The sequence below is a fragment of the Rhipicephalus microplus genome, chromosome X, assembly GCF_043290135.1.
Source record: "Rhipicephalus microplus isolate Deutch F79 chromosome X, USDA_Rmic, whole genome shotgun sequence".
Taxonomy (NCBI): domain Eukaryota; kingdom Metazoa; phylum Arthropoda; class Arachnida; order Ixodida; family Ixodidae; genus Rhipicephalus; species Rhipicephalus microplus.
The window spans coordinates 284089094-284109160 of NC_134710.1; the positions used below are offsets into that span (position 1 = coordinate 284089094).

General features: G+C 47.2%; 1 protein-coding gene across 2 annotated transcripts in view; it reads right to left on the minus strand.

Moving 5' to 3' along the window:
* The window catches only part of LOC119161454 (protein FAM13A), a 196345-nt gene extending 177143 nt beyond the window's left edge, over positions 1–19202 (minus strand). For both annotated transcript variants that reach the window (XM_037413930.2, XM_037413933.2), the window contains exon 1: positions 18950–19202. The gene's annotated coding sequence lies outside the window, so the exon portion shown is untranslated. The remainder of the gene's footprint in view (positions 1–18949) is intronic.
* Between the last annotated feature and the right edge of the window lie 865 nt (positions 19203–20067).

Sequence of the window (20067 nt, forward strand, 5' to 3'; positions counted from 1 at the left end):
TGGTAAGTGTGACATTTCCATCTGCTCTATTAGTATTTTATGCTCCACTTTGTCATACGCCTTGGCCAAATCCAGAGTAACTAATGCACAATACTCTCTTCTACGCCTAGCCAACTGTATACGACTCTCCAAATCCGCGTGCGCACACCATATGGAGCATCCCGATTTAAAGCCAATTTGACTGGAGTTCAGTATTGACTTCTCCTCAATGTATTTTATTACACGTGCATTCAAAACTCTTTCAGTTAGTTTAACCAAATTAGATGTAAGAAAAATTGGCCTCACATTGTCAAGTGTGTACCCAAGTCCCTGTTTTTTAAGTATCGGAATAATTTTTGAAGGTTTTTAATCCGCCGGTATCCAAGAATTTTTCAAAGAGTAATTAACCATATTACAGAGTTCATGTGGGGAAATGTCATATAGTAATTTTATCATTGCTGAGGTTACTCCATCTGGTCCAGGTGCTGTAGGAGGTAAGTGCCTCACTACACCCGCTGGTTCCGCTAATGTCACCTCATTGAACTCCTCCCCTGCAATTGGCTTTACTATGTGTCTCGGCATTGTTGATCTGAATCTTTCTTCTAATCCTTTAGCAACATTTACTAATATTTCAGTGAGTTCGCTAGGCGATAGAATTGAAGAATCAATATTGTCTGATGGTGGTATCATTTTTCTGGAACGCCAAAATCTAAAAAGCGCTTTTTTGTTGTAAGGTTTTCAAAGATAGCTAAATTTGTTAGTGTCATAGTCATCTTTTGCTTTGCGTACTGTACGTTTAAAATCTGCTGCCACGTATTTATAGTCACACCAGTATTTTGGGCATTGGTTATGGATAAGTTGCTTCCACGCCGCTTTTCGTTTTCTGGAAATGACAAAGCACCACCGGGGGAACGTGCACAGACCTCGTCTTTACCGACTTCAGGCTAGAGTCCATGCAACAAAGCGCTGAAAATGAAGGTAAAATGAAATTCACAACTCAACACAACATACCAGTTATGACCAATAAACATTATATATTACTGTACCCAACTTGGCACTCATTTACGTGCGTGAGTGGTCAATGCCACGCGTGATTTATGGTGACACCGAACGATCCCACTTCTTCACCCACTTATCTGCGTGAATATGGCATTATTTTTTTTACAAAATAAAAGCGTGAAGGCCGTGCAAAATGCGTAACCATAATTAATCGCTTACCGTATCGAATAAATACTTCTCGTTTTTTACCCGTCTCAAGCCTTAATAATAGCATCGTCATTATATTTTTGCGCACAAGGACGAAGCAAACGAAGACCGGTGAACGCGGTGTGTAATTTTATTCAAGAGTCTAAACGTTTTTCAACATAAAGCCCACGTTAACAGGTACTCAAAAAATCGGGTCAAAAAGTAATTTTCAAATCTGGAAAAAATCCGTGACATACCAAATTAATCGGCTTTGGCAAAGCCAGCTGTCTGGTCGGCTCCCAAAATCAAGTTATAGCTATTAGTGTCTACTTTCTTGTTGATTCTTTTTTTTCACTAAATCTTTCGTTACTTTCTTTTATTTTAACATACTGTCTTCCCTATACAACTCCCCCTCCCTTTTTTTCGTTGTAAGCAATAATGCAGTTATCGTCCATATGAGACTATATGTTTTCTTGGCCAATCTCCCAGAGTGGGTATGAGCCATGGATTATAGGCTAGAAACAAACAAACAAACAAGCTTGCTACTGTGGCTCGAGAGCTCCTCATCCATTCCGTTTTCGCCACTTGCAAAGGCCAGTGCAGATGCGCCCCTTGCTCATGTCCTCTAAGGCACTGGCGCGACGCGCCAGTTTTCTTGACATCTGCGAAATTGCCGAGAAGGAGCGCCGTCAAACATACTACGAAGAGGAGAGCCAGCGGGGGCTGTTAGGCTGTGAAGAACCGGGCGGACACGTCGACACCGTGACCGGATTCGCCAAGCCTCCTATAGGACTGGAATCTGGAGTCTGTGGAGCTTTAACACATGAAGAACAAGCAGGGAACATCGACGCCGTGACCGGCTCGAACAAGCCTCCTTACGGCCTGGAATATGGAGTCGGTGGAGCTTCAACCCGTAAAGAACCGGTAGCGGATGTCGACACCATGACCAGCTCCGACAAGCTTCCTGGCGGAATGGAACCTGGAGTCGGTGAAGCTTCTACTGAGAAGACACCATCAACAAAAACTAAACAGGTCGAAACAAAGGAGAGCGAGCCGAGCGCCTCGGCCGATTTCCGCTTGATCACCCTGTCCGAAGAGCAGCACACCCACCTGCTGCAGTCATACAACTGGCCGATTCAATCCAAGTCAATCATCAGCATACAACAGGAAAAGGCCGAGCCATCGTGCAAATTTTCGGGCGGCCAGGAGCCGCTGACTTCTCAGCGAACTTTGACGCAGCAAACGATGGCACTGCAGACGCCGACCCACTAAATGCCAGCAGTTCAGAAGCCAGTAGTGCAAACATCAGTACAGCAGACGCCAGTGCCTATAGTGCCAGCACAACAGGTACCGGGGCAGCAAAACACCACCGTGCTGGCGGCGACAGAATTGCCGACCATCCTGACGCCCACGTTTCGCTTGATCATCGAGCCCGACCAATGGACGCCGTCGGGCAGCGGCGGCACAGAAGAGGTAATCACGGCACTTGTTCTCCTAGCCGCAACACGCACGCTAACGCATCATAGCGTTTCGGCGAAGCCGGCCATTCCGGGAGCTCCCAGGGAGAGTCTGGGCCAGGCCGAAGCCAAGAAGAGCGAGCCGAGTGCCTCGACTGAGCCTACCATGATCACCCTGTCCGAGGAGCAGTACATCAGCTTGTTGCAGGCACTCAACTTGCCGATCCACTCTAAACCAACCATAAGCATCCAGCAGGAGGAGGAGGCGGAGCCACCGTGCAAATGCTCGGGCGGCCAGCAGCCACAGACTCCTCACCCAACTGTGTTGCAGCAGACGATTGCACTGCGGACGCCGGCGCAGCAAATGCTAGCAGTGCAGACGTCAGTACAGCAGAGGTCGGTGCCTGTTGGACCGGCACAAGAGACATCAGGGCAGCAAACCACCCCCGTAATGGCAGCCACAGAAGTGCCGACAATGTTGACGCCCGCGTTTTGCTGGATCATCGAGCACGACCAGCGGAGGCCGTTGAGCAGCGGTGGCACAGAAGAAGTGATCACGGCACTGACTTTCCCAGTCGCAGCCCGCAAGCTGACGTACGACAACGTTCTGAGGACGCCAACCTCTTCGGGAGCTGCCAAGAAGAGTCTGGTTGAGGCCGAAGCCAAGGAGAGCAAGCGGAGTTCCTCGACCGATTTCGTGATCATCCTGTCTGAGGTGCGGTACACTAGCCAGTTGCAGTCAGTCAACTTGCCGATCTACTCTAAACCCATCATCAACATCCAGCAAAAGAAGGACAGATCCTCCATGCGAGTGTTCGGGCGGCCAGCAGCTGCAGATTCTTCAGTCAACTGTGCCGCAGCTGACGATAGCTCTGGAGACGCCGGCACAGTAAAGGCCAACAACAGTGCAGACGTCAGTACAGCAGACGCCTGTGCCAGTTGTACCGGAACAACAGACACCGGGGCAGCAAACAACCATCGTGCTGGCAGCGACAGAAGTGCCGACTATTATGTCACCCACGTTCCGCTGGATCATCGAGCACGACCAACGGCCACCTGGCTTTACCAGCCGTGACCGCGAACTAACGTATGACAGCGTTACGACGACGTCAGCCTCTGCGAGAGCTACCGAGGAGAGTACGGTCTTCAGCGTAACGGCTGTGTGATGCACCCGACGACTCGACCATCCAGCTGCCCACGGCAACAACTGTGCCAGCATTCCGAGCGATACCCATTTTCTCACCAACCAACTGCATGCTCACGCTCTCGCCCGTCGTTCTCGGGGCGTCTGAGCATGGCCAGGCGGCTATGTCGATGGTCACTTGCACGCGGCACCTGGACTATGCGTCATTCGGACGTGGTCGTAGCGCGGGTTATAATGCGCCAGCAGACCCATATTGCGCAACGTCACAACCTTACGTGACGTCTAAGCGCATGGTCCATATTTTCATAACGAACAATATGGTGACTGTTTCCACACGTGCAAGCACAGCGCAGTCCAAGCACATAAACACAGATATATATGGCCTTTCATACATCAGTGACAAAAGAACCGAAACGAAATGTTGTCGCATACACGCGAGCTATATTTATATACAAGGCACTATGTATTAAAGCGCTGTCGCGAGTCGCGTGCCAGTGCCAGTTACGGCGCTCGGTATCGAGGCGCTTGTTATAGCCGGAAACTTGGTAGACTAGAGTAGACTTCTTTTCATTGGTTACATTCCTGAAAAGCGATGAAACCCCCTATATGTGCAGCATATTTGTTCACCGCGGTACTTCAACTGCCATTCGTAACACTCCGGCCCTTTCTGGTTTTCTTCACCGCGATCGTCACCGGGACTCCACACAGCTTTTCTAGTCGGACGCCATTTTACACCATCGTTAGTGGCAATTCTTGTACCACAAACTGAGTGCGTGTATTATTCTCAGCTGGGCGCTTCTACGCTATAGACCTCGATCGATCAGTTAAGGAGAGATAAGTGTGTTATATAGAAGTTACCGCGCTCTTCGACTATGTCTGTCCATCGCTGCATAAAACGCCCCACATCACCATGATCACCATCACGATGATCATTTCTGTACGTTTTCCGAACAAGTACTGAATTGTGTGGTTTCGCAAGCCAAAAGCAAGAATTGCGAGGCACGCGGCAGTGGCAGATTACGAATTAATTTACGATACATTTCGTATGACTGGAAATGACCAAGCACCACCAGGGGAACGTGCACAGACCTCGTCTTTACCGACTTCAGGCTAGACTCCATACAACAAAGCGCTGATAATGAAGGTAAAGTGAAATCCACAACTCAACACAACATACCAGTAATGACCAATAAACAATATATATTACTGAATACAACTTGACACTCATTTACGTGGGTGAGTGGTACGTCAATGCCACACGTGATTTATGGTATCCCGAACGAACCCACTTATATGCGTGAATGAGCATAAATGTTTTTACAAAATGAAAGCGTGAAGGCCGTTCAAAGTGCGTAACCATAATTAATCGCTAACCGTACCGAATAAATACTTCTCGTTTTTTTCATTTTTTTACGTGTCTCATGCCTTCATAATAGCATCGTCATTATATTTTTGCGCACAAGGACGAAGCAAACGAAGACCGGTGAACGCGCTTGCTACTGTGTCTCGAGTGGGCTCACCATCCCAGTTTTGCCAGATGCGGCTTACGTGACAGCGCTAAGGTTCAAAAATGCTTGCCTGCAATGGGGAAAAGGTAATTTGGATAAATTAAAAGATTTCGAGCATTTGAGCTATTGCTGGAATAAACAGTGGTGTGTATCTCGCCAGTTAGAGGTCACTTATACCAGACTGCGCTGTGCAGTTCCACAACTAAGGTATTACCTTAACAAAGCTCGGCTCAAGGCGTCACCGCTATGCATTTGGTGCAACGAATTGAAACAAATGAACATTTCTTTTTTATTCTGTCATCATTATTCTTATCAGAGAAAACGATTTTTAGTAGCCCCATTACAAAAGATAGGAATAGAAGTAAATCTACCAGTAATTTTATCCTTGGCGGAACTACATTTGGTTACTTCCACAGGGATGTATGCTCCACTGTGTTTGATTAGATCAACGAAACTTAAAGATTACCGTGCTTTAGCTTATAATTCGTAGTTATGTCTATCAAATACAAGAGATGATTTGACCGCTTGCTCAGCAAACATTTTAGTTCTTTAGTAGTATTATTTTTAAACCACTTTTTCAGATTGGCTTGATTTTCATTTTAGTTTCATTTCAGTATCCTGCCGCCCGGTTCTTGGCTCATCCTCCTCTCTGGGTAAGCGCCATCCATCAGAGGTCATCAGCATCAGCATCATCAGCTCGTCGTCCATTCCGTTTTCGCCACTTCCATAGGTCAGTGCAGATGCGCCCCTTGCTCATGTCCTCTAAGACACTGTCGCGGCGCTCCAGTTTTCTTGACATCTGCGAAATTGACGAAAAGAAGCGCCGTCAAACATACTACGAAGAGGAGAGCCAGCGGGAGCTGTTAGGCTGTGAAGAACCGGGCGGGCACGTCGACGCCGTGACCGGCTTCGCCAAGCCTCCTATAAGACTGGAATCTGAAGTCCGTGGAGCTTTAACACGCGAAGAACAAGCAGGGAACATCGACGCCGTGACCGGCTCGAACAAGCCTCCTGGCAGCCTGGAATCTGGAGACGGCGAGCTTCAGTCCGTGAAGAACCGGCCAGGAACGTCAACTCCGTCACTGGCTCCGACAAGCCTCCTTGCGGCCTGGAATATGGAGTCGGTGGAGCTTCAACCCGTAAAGAACCGGTAGCAGACGTCGACACCATGACCAGCTCCGACAAGCTTCCTGGCGGAATGGAACCTGGAGTCGGTGAAGCTTCTACTGAGAAGACACCATCATCAAAAACTAAACAGGCCGAAAGAAAGGAGAGCGAGCCGAGCGCCTCGGCCGATTTCCGCGTGATCACCCTGTCTGAGGAGCAGCACACCCACCTGCTGCAGTCGCACAGCTGGCCGATTCAATCCAAGTCAATCATCAGCATACAACAGGAGGAGGCCGAGCCATCGTGCAAATTTTCGGGTGGCCAGGAGCCGCTGACTTTTCAGCCAATTTTGACGCAGCAAACGACGGCACTGCCGACGCCGACCCAGCAGATGCCAGCAGTTCAGAAGCCAGTATGGCAAATATCAGTACAGCAGACGCCGGTGCCTATAGTACCAGCCCAACAAGTACCCGGGCAGCAAACCACCACCGTTCTGGCGGCGACAGAAGTGCCGACCATCCTGACGCCCACGTTTCGCTGGATCATCGAGCCCGACGAATGGACGCCGTCGGGCAGCGGCGGCACAGAATAGGTGATCACGGCATTTGTTCTCCTAGCCGCAACCCGTAAGCTAACGCATGATAGCGTTTCGGCAAAACCCGCCGTTCCGGGAACTGCCAGGGAGAGTCTGGGCCAGGGCAAAGCCCAGAAAAGCGAGCCGAGTGCCTCGACTGAGCCTAACATGATCACCCTATCCGAGGAGCAGTACATCTGCTTGTTGCAGGCACTCAACTTGCCGATCCACTCTAAGCCAACCATAAGCATCCAGCAGGAGGAGGAGGCCGAGCCACCGTGCAAATGCTGGGGCAGACAGCAGCCACAGACTCCTCACCCAACTGTGTTGCAGCAGACGATAGCACTGTGGACGCCGGCGCAGCCAAAGCTAGCAGTGCAGACGTCAGTACAGCAGAGGTCGGTGCCTGTTGGACCGGCACAAGAGACATCAGGGCAGCAAACCACCCCCATAATGGCGGCGACAGAAGTGCCGACATTGCTGACGGCCGCGTTTCGCTGGATCATCGAGCACGACCCAACGAGGCCGTTGAGCAGCGGCGGCACAGAAGAGGTGATCATGGCACTGACTCTCCCAGCCGCCGCCCGCGGGCTGACGTACGACAGCGTTCTGAGGACGCCGACTTCTTCGGGAGCTGCCAAGAAGAGTCTGGTTGAGGCCGAAGCCAAGGAGAGCAAGCGGAGTTCCTCGACCGAGTTCGCGATCATCCTGTCTGAGGTACGGTACACTAGCCAGTTGCAGTCACTCAACTTGCCGATCCACTCTAAACCCATCATCAACATCCAGCAAAAGAAGGGCAGATCCTCCATGCGAGTGTTCGGGCGGCCTGCAGCTTCAGACTCTTCAGTCAACTGTGCCGCAGCTGACGATCGCGCGGGAGACGCCGGCACAACAAAGGCCAACAACAGTGCAGACGTCAGTACAGCAGACGCCTGTGCCAGTTCTACCGGAACAACAGACACCGGGGCAGCAAACAACCATCGTGCTGGCGGCGACAGAAGTGCCGACTATTCTGACGCCCACGTTTCGCTGGATCATCGAGGACGACCAACGGCCACCTGGCTTTGGCAGCCGTGACCGCAAACTGACGTATGACAGCGTTACGACGACGTCAGCCTGTGCGGGAGCTACCGGGGAGAGTCCGGTCTTCAGCGCAATGGCTGTGTGATGCACCCGACGACTCAACCATCAAGCCACCCACGCCAAAACTGTGCCAGCATTCCAAACGATACCCATTTTCTCACCAACCAACTGCATGCTCACGCTCTCGCCCGTTGTTCTCGGGGCGGATCCGCATGGCCAGGCGGCTATGTCGATGGTCACTTGCACGCGGCACCTGGACTATGCGTCATTCGGACGTGGTCGTAGCGCGGGTTATAATGCGCCAGCAGACCCATATTGCGCAACGTCACAACCTTACGTGACGTCTAAGCGCATGGTCCATATTTTCATAACGAACAATATGGTGACTGTTTCCACACGTGCAAGCACAGCGCAGTCCAAGCACATAAACACAGATATATATGGCCTTTCATACATCAGTGACAAAAGAACCGAAACGAAAGGTTATCGCATACACGCGAGCTGTACTTATATAGATGGCACTATGTAATAAAGCGATGTCGCGAGTCGCGAGCCAGTGCAAGTTACGGCACTCGGTATCGAGGCGCTCGTTATAGCCGAAAACTTGGTAGACTGAAGTAGACTTCTTTTCATTGGTTACATTCCTGAAAAGCGATAAAACCCCCTATATGTGCAGCATATTTGTTCACCGCGGTACTTCAACTACCATTCGTAACACTCCGGCCCTTTCTGGTTTTCTTCACCGCGATCGTCACCGGGACTCCACACAGCTTTTCTAGTCGGACGCCATTTTACACCATCGTTAGTGGCAATTCTTGTACCACAAACTGAGTGCGTGTATTATTCTCAGCTGGGCGCTTCTACGCTATAGACCTCGATCGATCAGTTAAGGAGAGATAAGTGTGTTATATAGAAGTTACCGCGCTCTTCGACTATGTCTGTCCATCGCTGCATAAAACGCCCCACATCACCATGATCACCATCACGATGATCATTTCTGTACGTTTTCCGAACAAGTACTGAATTGTGTGGTTTCAAATGCTAAAATCAAGATATTGCGAGGCACGCGGAAGTGGTGGATTATGAATTAATTTTCACCCGCTGGGCTTCCTTGACGGGCTTCTCATTTCTTAAGTATATACCCGGCGTTTTTTTTTCTTTGTATGTCGTTCTCCATCGAAATGCGGCCGCCGCATTATTGGGTTGTACTAGATGCGATTGTCACCTGAGCAGCCAACAGCAAGCAAAAGTATTGTCAACCTATATAGAGACTGCGTCCCGTTTAAAATTCATGTAGGCCTAAGATAGGCGCAGCCTGCACTAACAAAAGCTCATTGAGTCGTATGCGGACAAATTCAGAGTGATACATGCTCCAGTGAGGAGGAGGAACAAGAAGAAGGAAAGGCCGGTGCATCTTCTTCTTTGCTTTTTTGTAAGCAATAGTGCATTTACCGTCCATAGGATACTATAAGTTTTCTCGTACCATCCCCCAGAGTGGGTATAAGCCCTAGACTCCGGGCTACAAACAAGCACACAGGAAGGTCAACCAGACGAGTGTTCAGTTTGGTATCTTACAGTGGGGTAGCGACCTACAGACGAAGAGATAGATAAAGAGGAGCGAACATGCAAAAAGGTACACGTGATAAGGCTGAAGAAGTGATTGCTCACCTTCAACACACAGCAGAAAAAAGATAAGTGGGTGAAAGAGATATTGTTCCCAAATGTGTACGTGAAATATAGCCGGCTGGCAACGTGACGGATAATTCTGGAGGTCCATTGTGGAAGTCTGAAAACCAAACACAGTGCTGCACGAGCAGTGTAGAATTCTGAAAGGAATCATACTTACTATTCAAATACATACACAATGAGTGAACTAATGATTTCTCTCGATCGACCGGCCTTTCTGAGCAGTTGTAGCCAGAACGCCCTTCCCGTGTGTGTGTTTTTCGTTTTCTCTTCTGTGCACGTGCGTTTTTTATTTATCTCTACACGCTCTTTCTTGGCCCTATTTCCGCACCCCCAGCGTTGGGTAGCAATCCGGAAGCCAACATCTGGTCAACCTCCCGGCCTTTCTCTTTTTTTTTCTCTCTATTTCTCTCTGTATCTCTCTTGCTCGTACCATTGTTCCTCGTTTGAAACAGCAAGCATATTGGTTTGCGTTTTTTCTTGCATGTTCGTGCTGACATTGGTTTATGACCATTAGTGTTGTGCTTGGAGTGAGGCACTTCATGAACACACCACACTCACGGACACACACCTCCACTCTTTATTACTTTTAACAGTAAAGAAAAAAAGAAGGTCAATATGAAGAAAACAAAGGCAAAGGTATCGCTTCGCATTTCTCGAGTGATTCTTCGCATACCATGCACGGCCTCGACGGTCACAGAAACTTACTACAATTCGTCCTTGGCAAGACGGCCGTTTGAATCAAGGCTTGCGAGCACTTACTGAGGCTGGTGCAGCGCAATGCAGCGTGCATTGTTGTCAGACGCCGGCTACGCCAGGCCTCGGCATGCTTCAAACGGCTGTCGCCAAACCAGTCGAATAAGTAACGCCACCGTGGAGGCGCTTTCTACAAGCAACTGCTAGCCGGAAAGCGAGCAGCATGCAAATACGTAAGGCCAGTGTCAACTTACAAGGGTGACAGCTCGAATTCGCTGCCGACGTAACGAGCGCATCGTAATAGTAAGGCGGACAACGTCTCGAAATACGAGTCGATACCCAGCTGACACGTTCCCACGGGAAAGTCGGTCGGCGTGTTGTATTAAAATATGGAATGCATATGCCACGAACAATAATCACCGAAAGGGAGACGTGTGCCACACAAAACAGATGCTCATTCAACGCGCGACGAAATTTCTACCTCCGCTCCCAGCTTTAACTGACTATAGTCGCTTACAGCCTATAAATAAATATAAGCTCCGCCCACAGAGGTCACCGTTCCACCCAGGCATAATTTTCATAAATGACATACTCATTGCAATCGCGTATTTACGTGACGTAAATAGGCGAATGCAATGAGTGGGGCATTTATAAAGTTTACGTATTTTCTTTCGCGTATTTCTGGCATATGACTTTGTCTTTACAGGCACGCGTTCATTTCGATAGTTTTCGTACGAACGATTTTACTTCATTTCAAATTTCATCATAAATTGTGACTTCACTACTGAGCCAAACGTAACATTTTAAGAAGGACGACAAACTTTTAATTCATATTAAGCGCAGTGTTTGCATTACCAGCGAAAAAGTGCTCGCGGTTCAAACGTAAATCGCCAACCATTGCTATGTTCCACAGGAAACTGACAGGAGCGCTGCAGTACTGGGGCCAGGGTTGCCATATTTGACTACTTTACACGAGATTGGCTACTTTTAAAAGGCCGCGGCGACAAAAAAATTTCGTTGGATACTTGGCTATTTTTTTGCTATTATTCTGGAGCTGGCATCAACAGATATTATACGCTAAAGACAAGCACAACTATTGAAAAACACGTATTAAGTATTCACTCACAGCGCCGGCTACGACTCCCTCGGTGTAATCACATTTTTTTTACTCAGTATACCGGAAGGAACTGCGTGCGCCCACAACGCGTCGCGGCCACCATGGTTTTCACATGAATAATGGAACTCGTATAGGTTAGCCATGAATCCCAGTTGTGTGTTTCGTTGTGCTAGCTGGTCAAACATAGTAACAGGTGAAAACAGCGCAATCTATAGAAGACACGAACGAAGAAATACAGAGGGGACGAGCGCTGACTAACAACGGTTACTCAGCGCTCGTCCCATTTGCGATTTCTTCATTCGTCTCTTCTAGTTTGCGCTGTTTTTTACATTTTACCATATAGGTTAGGCAGCAGTATAACGTAGCTGGCGGGGACTCATTCATCCTTTCTAGCCGCTATCCACCTCACATGCTAATGTTCTGAGCTGTATAACGGCACCAACCCTATAGGCGAACGCTGGCAAAAAGTGTATGCGCGCGGCTCATAGAATTCTTGCGCAAAGCGCGCGCATACTGCTGGTTTTACAGTCATTTTTTTTCCCGTTCCGGTTTAATATTTTCACTGCCAGCGCTGCTGCTCTTGTCAGCCATGACGTTCGTTATGTCGACTGTTCTATTTTTTATTCGTTTGGAAATGACAGGCCCGTTTTTTATCAACGCGTGTACGCACGATGCACTGCATGCGTTTCCTACGTGAACGTGTCTAATCTGTTGTTTGCATGATCTCCACGGACTCCACCAAAAAAGAAAAAAAAAACATTTGCATGCGAAGAGCCCAGCTGGTCTTGTTTTCCCAGTGACTTGAGCTGCAGACTGCACATCACGTCATCTGTTAAGGGGGCCGAATACGATGAATGCTTTGAAAACCTTGCCAAGAGACGTTGCCGCGAGCCCGTATTGAGGAGCAAGTGCGGCACCTTCGTTAAATTGAGGATGTGAGTGCCGGCATGCCAGAAATGGTATTCTAGATCAAAATATAAACTTACCGGGATGTATCAGGTGCTAATTCTATGCAAGCCATTGCAAACATGGTAATGAAACTTGTTTCTTTTTTTCTCTAAATCTAACGCAGAAGCGGAGGGAACGTTTTCTGTTGTGCCTGTTACAAAAAGAGACTGAAGGATCAAATGTCACACGAACTTCTCGCGATCATCAGGATCAAATTTGGACTGAATCTGAAAGATGTTACAAGCTCTACATTAACGTGATTAAAAAACTTCGCTACGTTTACTGCGAAATACGAAGTACTTTGCCCACCCTATTTTAACAGTGCCACGGGGCACGCGGGCAAAAGGGAACTCGGTTATCTGCACATCATTGTCGGTGCAGTATTAACTGCCAATTTTCTAGTCTTAATGCCTCCTCCATGTAGGAAGTCACGTAATCTTTTTTTTACTCTATTTTGGTGTGATAAGTATTTCTGTGATGAATATTTTTGCATTTTTAAGCATCAAAAAGTGGCGATAATGTAACTAAACTGAAATAATGTAGAACTAATTTTCTGGCTTCAAAATAAAATGGCGGCTGCAGGTTGGCTTGTGTTCTGGCTACTTTGGTTAATTTTGTGGCTGTTTTTCTCTTCGACGATCTGGAAAACCTGCTCGGGGGGAGCGCGTATTTTTTCTTAGGTTCTAACCAACTACGGATGTATTTTCTTTGTGTACACGATCAGCTGAGGTATGTATAGGCTCATCCGTACAAGACTTGCATCTGCGGCATGAAAAGAAACCGCCACGACATGGCTACGATACAAGCAGTTGGCGCTATTAATTTCGTAACCGGGCCATTCGTTCTATTAAGGCGAAAGCCTAAACAAACACGAACAGTGACCGGGGGCGTCAGCACGAGCGATGCGAAAGATGATCATCGCGGGATGACGTCCCCACGTGGAGTCACACGATGAGGTCATGGCATTACATCGCCGCTTGATAAAGGGCAGGCCGATCACGGAGGCCGTGCAAAAGGCCACTCACTGCAGAAAAATGTCATTCTTTCATTTTCTTCTATAAAAGATGAACACAATCGACTAAGCAGAAACACAAGACAGCTTTCGCCATCAAGTCACCATGTGACGACGTTTTTTTTTTTGCTTGCCTTTCACAAGGCGAACTTGAAGCAACTTGATCCTCCATACCACCCCTCCTACGTTTTTCCCGTACGTTCAAACCCCAATTATCATTTAATTACCCATAATACAATAATATCATCTGGCGCTTTACGTCCCGAACCAACAATATTATTAGAAGGGACGCCGTAGTGCAGGGCTCCGGAAATTTTGACCATCCATCTTTAACGTGCACGGACGTCGCAGAGTACAGCCGGCCTCTAGCAATCTGCCTCCATCAAAACGCAAGTGCGCCGCGGAAAACACTGGCAACGCACTGGAGCTATATAGACACAGGTCTTCAGTTAAAAAGTTCGCGTCACTCATCGTATACGTGCATGCATATATCTAGTATCAACTATATCGCGCAGCGATGTTCGCTGCGGTGAAGCTTCAGCGCGGCGCATGAACAAAGTGTGCAGAAGCTGTTAGTCCTCTTCGGACGAGTATAGAGAGAGAACTTATTTACAGAAAGGCAGAGAGCTGAAGAGTGCATAGCTTTGTTTGAAAGCCTTGCTTGCCTTTCCAAGAGTATGTGAGCGACCATCGTATGACGGAACATCACAAATTGTACATATATTACAGATTTATTCTACTTGACGTATCTCTTTTATGCGTAAAATACACTTTTTTTAATTTTTAGCGTAGCTGCCTCATCGGACACTTGTACGCATTCAGCTATAGGATTCACACAACTAAGGCAACATCACTAGCGAGAAATCTTTCAGTATCAGCTTCGTTAAATATTCTATATACATGCTAACTAAGTCTTCAATTACTCAACTCAGGAGTAAGAACAAACCCTGCAATCGCGCAATTGAAGTCAAGGACTAGTGAAGTTAGCTCTGCAGAGCAGCAAACTCACTGCTAGCACCGCTGTCGAAATAGGGCTTCCGAAACTCCGCCACTTTTCTATTCTAAGAGCAGGAATGACTCAACTGCATGTACCATAATAACTGTACCTACGTTATAACAGGGCATGTCGCGGGATTGAATCCCGGCTGCGGCGGCTGCATTTACGATGGAGGCGGAAATGCTGTAGGCCCGTGTGCTCAGATTTGAGTGCACGTTAAAGAACCCCAGGTGGTCAAAATGTCCGGAGCCCTTCACTATGGCGTCTCTCATAATCATATTGTAGTTTTGGGGCGTGAAACCCCACATATCATGATCATCATACGTTATAACTGGGCTGATGTATGTACTGTATTGTCAACAAGACAAATGAGCGGATGTACACGCTACTCTGCCAACTGTTTTCCTCTCAATTATCGCAACTATGTATATAGTATAATGCCTTGCGATTCCTTCTCTCTTTTTTATTTGTTTATTCTAAAAAAACTGCTGCTGTTTTTTTCTCAGCTAAGAATATAGTCTATAGCTTGTGCGCTTAGCTGATCTAACCTAATATCGTAAACGCAACACTAAATCGACGGACTCATAAAAGGATTGCTTTGGAACAAAACTAAACTGCGCGAGTGACTATAATTCCCCGTTCCTGATGATTCTCTCCTGTTTTAGTTTTTGTGTTTCCGGTGAATGTTCTCTGAATCTTTACTAACTGTTAAGAGCACTACGGTTTCGGATATGATGGCGCTGTATAAGGGCGCTCCGGTTGTCCTAGGCCTATGCTACACCATTAGGAGCCTAGGAGGTCCCACCTGCATAGGCGGGACCTCCTAGGCTGCTAACGGTCCAAGCGGGACCTCTTAACAACATAGGAGGTCCCGCCTGCGGTTTACTACCTTGGGACCTCCTCCTGCATACGTACTCACAATGTACATTTCTGATGCTAATTAAGAAACATTGATTGATTGATATTCTCCAAATACGTATTATGCCACTGTTATACATATTGTACTTACATGTTAAGCCAACGCGTATTAAGCACGACAAAACAAGGGAAGCGATTAGACAATTACTCGCTAATCTCTCTCATTTCTTTTTCATATTATTTTACTTGATACCTTCATTAAAGGACGACGTCTATGCCCAACCGTATATGAATTTCTCTGAGTGTATTAAAATTACACATTCCTCTTAAATTTCCATATACACATACGGAATTGGAATTTCGTAAACAACGGCTCATTAAGACAAAGCGAACCTTGTCTATGAATCACGAGTAAGAACGCATGGACTCAGACGCGTTTGCGGGCTGTGAAGACAATACATTTGAGTAGTACCTGGACAACATGACTCATTATGGCCAACCACCATCTATCTTTACGCTGTTAGCAAATAGCGTAGCACTTTGAAGAAAGAATGCAATCCTTGAAAATAGAATTAGCATATTGAAAACCTAGTTTTTCTTTAACTTCATTTTCAAGTCATAACACCAGTCTCGCACCAACATTTAGTAGCGACATTTTCAAATGAAAACCATTTTCCCATATTCAAAAAAAAAAAAAAGACTCGCTTATGACTAGTTTTTTTTTTGTTTCTTTCGTAAAGGAGAAAATACAAGTCTATACCTGCACCATGTCTGACTTAACCGTGGCAATAAACTGTCTGGGCGACCGGATTCTGTCTGAAGCGATAATTCTACAACAACATCGTCACCTGTCAACACGTCAAAACCAAGCCGCATTATTGCGCCTTTTACGATCAACGGCATTGCGCGAGCGCCTATAAAGCTGCTTTCTCTCCCTCTTATGGTGTCCTCGGACATCGTAGCCAAATAAAAACTCGGCCCTTATTAACCTGTTTTCCGTTCCTATGTTTGTCTCTTTATGCCTTATTCCCACGTTTCTCTCCATGGCTCTGCCAGCAGTCTACCGGTGGCACATTTAAAGACTCCTGTTAAACTTTCCGAAAAAAAAAAAAAGCACTCACACGCAATTCATGGGGCCATTCCGAAGCCTCAAACAAATGCATCTGCATGTACATTCGGATATGATCCACTGATTTCCATGTCGTGCTACGAGCCATCAACCTCCCCTGAACCTTCGATCCCTCTTTGTCCCTTGCCCACCTCGGGTCGATTGTCCACACAGGCGAATGGGAAGAAAAAAGGGTCGAACGAACATGCCAGTATGCCCAGGCCGGCGCTCACGAATCGAGTCTAAACTGCTTAAGAGCCCTCAAGAGTGAGGTTCACGAAATGAAGTTGATTAATTCCTGACGCACAATATGAGCACGAAACTAATGTGGGACAAGGCAAAGTAGGCTGCAGGACAAGCCCAACGGCATGCCCTGTAACCTTCTTCGTCTAACGAATCAACAAATTTTAAACTTTTAATTTACCAAACAAAGCAGCGTTCCCGAGCGCGTACACTTCGTGTCGTCTTATATATATGGAAGTTTTCTGCAAAGTCTACTGCAGCATTTTGCTGCAACTCTAGATCGAAATGCAGTCGCTAATTTGGGTTGGTAAAATATGGTTTGGGACTCCACCACGAGGGATGTGGAAGTAGGGAGAAGGAACGTGGTCATTACCCCTTCTCCTCGTAACTCGTAAACAGTATATATATATATATATATATATATATATATATATATATATATATATATATATATATATATATATATATATATATATATATATATATATATATATATATATATATATATATATGAGATCTAACAGACAGTAATGCCAAGGAATGTACAGGGGAAGTTATTAGAACCAATGGAATGTAAATAACAAGAAAGAAGAAAGAAAAGTGGATGAAAAAATAACCAGCCGTGAGCAGGAATCGAAGCTACGACCTTCGAATAACGCGTTCGATGCTCTTAGGTATACACTTCTTTCTCTTATATATATATATATATATATATATATATATATATATATATGTAATCACAACGATTGTTCAATTATTTGAGGTATAAAACATTGCTATACATTCCTCCTCCTATAAACTTAAGATCATCAATGCCTTGCACCAAAGCAAATTCCAAATGCGTCTCGCCTTCCATTGTCCCCCCCCTCTCTTTTTGTTCATTGTCATTTAGGTGGAGGCGGGGCGGGGGCGCCGTTGTAAAGCTTTTTATTACACGTTTACGGCATTGTTGTCATAGGCTGAACATTCGCGAGAGGTAAGCGCAAGTCAATCGATGTTAATCTGACAAGAGAAAAAGCTTGTAGACGAGTTGCGCTGCGACTATACGCTCGATGACGAGCGGATCGATAAAGGGAACTCGGCCACCGAGCCTCTGCCAGCTGCTTCCCTACGCGTGGTCAGGTGCTTCTGCTCAGCCATCGACATCAACAACTGTGGCATCCTTCGCTTGCTGCCTTGAAGTCAAAGCTTACCCGGGTTACACATACAAAGAGCGAATGATTTGGGAGTAAGAGAGAAATAAAGCTGGTGATAGCTTTAGATGAATTGACAAGGCTGACTCTGGTAGGACATAAGGAGTTGTGTTTCTTTTTTTTTTCTCTGATAAATTTTAGTGATTTCCATTGAGCGATAAGTGCACCAGTCATTTGTAAATGTTTAGGTTTATACGTTTTAGAGAAAAAAAAAGATAGAGAGAGAAAAAAAATACTGCGGTTTCGTCAGAGTCTGATATCATTCAGAATTGAAAAAATACTATCCCAACTGCACTCGCTCATCTCCACCCCTTATTTGTGCAACTTCAAGTCAATGGGCCACCGATAGGTGTTTGTGATCAGATGTTTGGAACAGCTTACGTAGTTGTTCTATAACGGAACCTACATCGGACACCAAACTAGGCCTAGCACGCGAGCAAAGGCATGGCCATAGATCTGCTTTCACAGCAGGTCGCTGCCCTGCTATCCTCGTATGCACGCGGCCAACGTAACTAACGTAACCCAACAGCTGCGCGAGGCTGGGCGTGCCGGATTCATATCCGGCCCTGTCGACATGGGTTGGACCGACGAGGTTAGCCTGCCGTTGCAACGGCTGCCTATCTGTCCCCGTGAACAGGCTGAAAAACTCGAGGCACGGGCCACCGGCGCAGAACAGCTCGAGAGAACGGCATTGGAAGCAAATATCGATTTGGCCGGCGGCAATGCGCCCGCCGCCGGCCGACAGCGAAAAAAAAAAGGTCGCTCGTTGTCGGCTGGTGCGCGAGAAAAGTAAGCGCGCCGCGACCTTATGTAACAGAGCCGGCATATTGTTTTCGCGCCGTTGGGAACAACACCGCTGGAACAGCACGTGCTGCTTAACCCGGCTGTCTCACACCGGCGCCTCCGCGGGGGGTCACAACTGGGTGCTCCACTGTTTACCTGTCATTATGCGGCGCTCGCGCGCGCTCATGCGCAGCACCACTCACGGCTGCCATTTACGATGCAGAAATCGAGTGACAAGGAATAGCCAAAAATAAAAAAAAGGGGTACTTACGCTTAGTGACGCAGTTGGAAGAGAGGAACTCGAGCGTGGAACTGAAAATAATAGGTTATAGATTTGCGAAACTGCTTCTCCACCTCCGATCGGCTCCCTCGGACGGAGCCGTCAGCTAGCAACAGTTCCTGTCTGTAGACACACTCATCTTGGTCGCCGGCACCTGCTGGACGTGCGAAGCACGCGTCGTCGTCCTCGCACCGTAGAGAGCCGCGTTGCCGGCACCACGTTCGCCTTTCCTCGTCGCTCTAAAATGGCGGCCCGCCGTTCCAAAGCAAAACAAATCTCTCTCCCCTTCCTCCACCGTCGTTTTTTTTTCCGCCGAGAGGCGGTGCTGGTCGGCGCTAGTCAGCGCATGCGCGCCGCGCAGTTCCTCCACGTTTCAACTCCCAGCAGCTGGAAGGGACCCGAAGAGCACCTAGGAATCCGGCAAGGGAAAAAAATCGAACCGTTTTTCCTTGCTCCTGCCCTGTGTGCTGCCCGCCGCCGCCTGATGGTTGTCTTGTTTTGTAAGCGTGCCTCGGCGCGGAGAGCGGCGGACGAATCCGTGTCCTAGTTTCCCGCGTCGGCGTCTGGGAATGGATACGGCGACGTCTTGAAGTAAAAGAGAAACGAACCTGTTGTGTTTCCTTCGAGGACGGATGCGGTGACATGAGCAACGGCGAGCACCAGCTTTTGTCAAGAGCATCTCACGTCCGAACGGGTTGCACGCTGGTACCAGCAGTGACAATAGGGTTAATGGCGCTCGAAAGATGCCGTCGAAGGTTCCCTTCATCCTTTTACAGCGACAGCAGTCGTGGGATCGACACTGGGTTTGCCTCGACTGTGTATTCAAGCCGTCTCGTCGACGACCGCTATCGATCGACTTGTTTTTGTCATCAGGCCGCCGCAACCAACATCACCATCACTTAAGAACTCATGCAGACTTGTGCACACCATGTAACAATTCGGTTAACGAGCAAAAATAATCTTGCTTTTGTTCTTCTTGGAACCCCCCATATATATATATATATATATATATATATATATATATATATATATATATATATATATATATATATATATATATATATATATATATATATATATATATATATATATGTGTGTGTGTGTGTGTG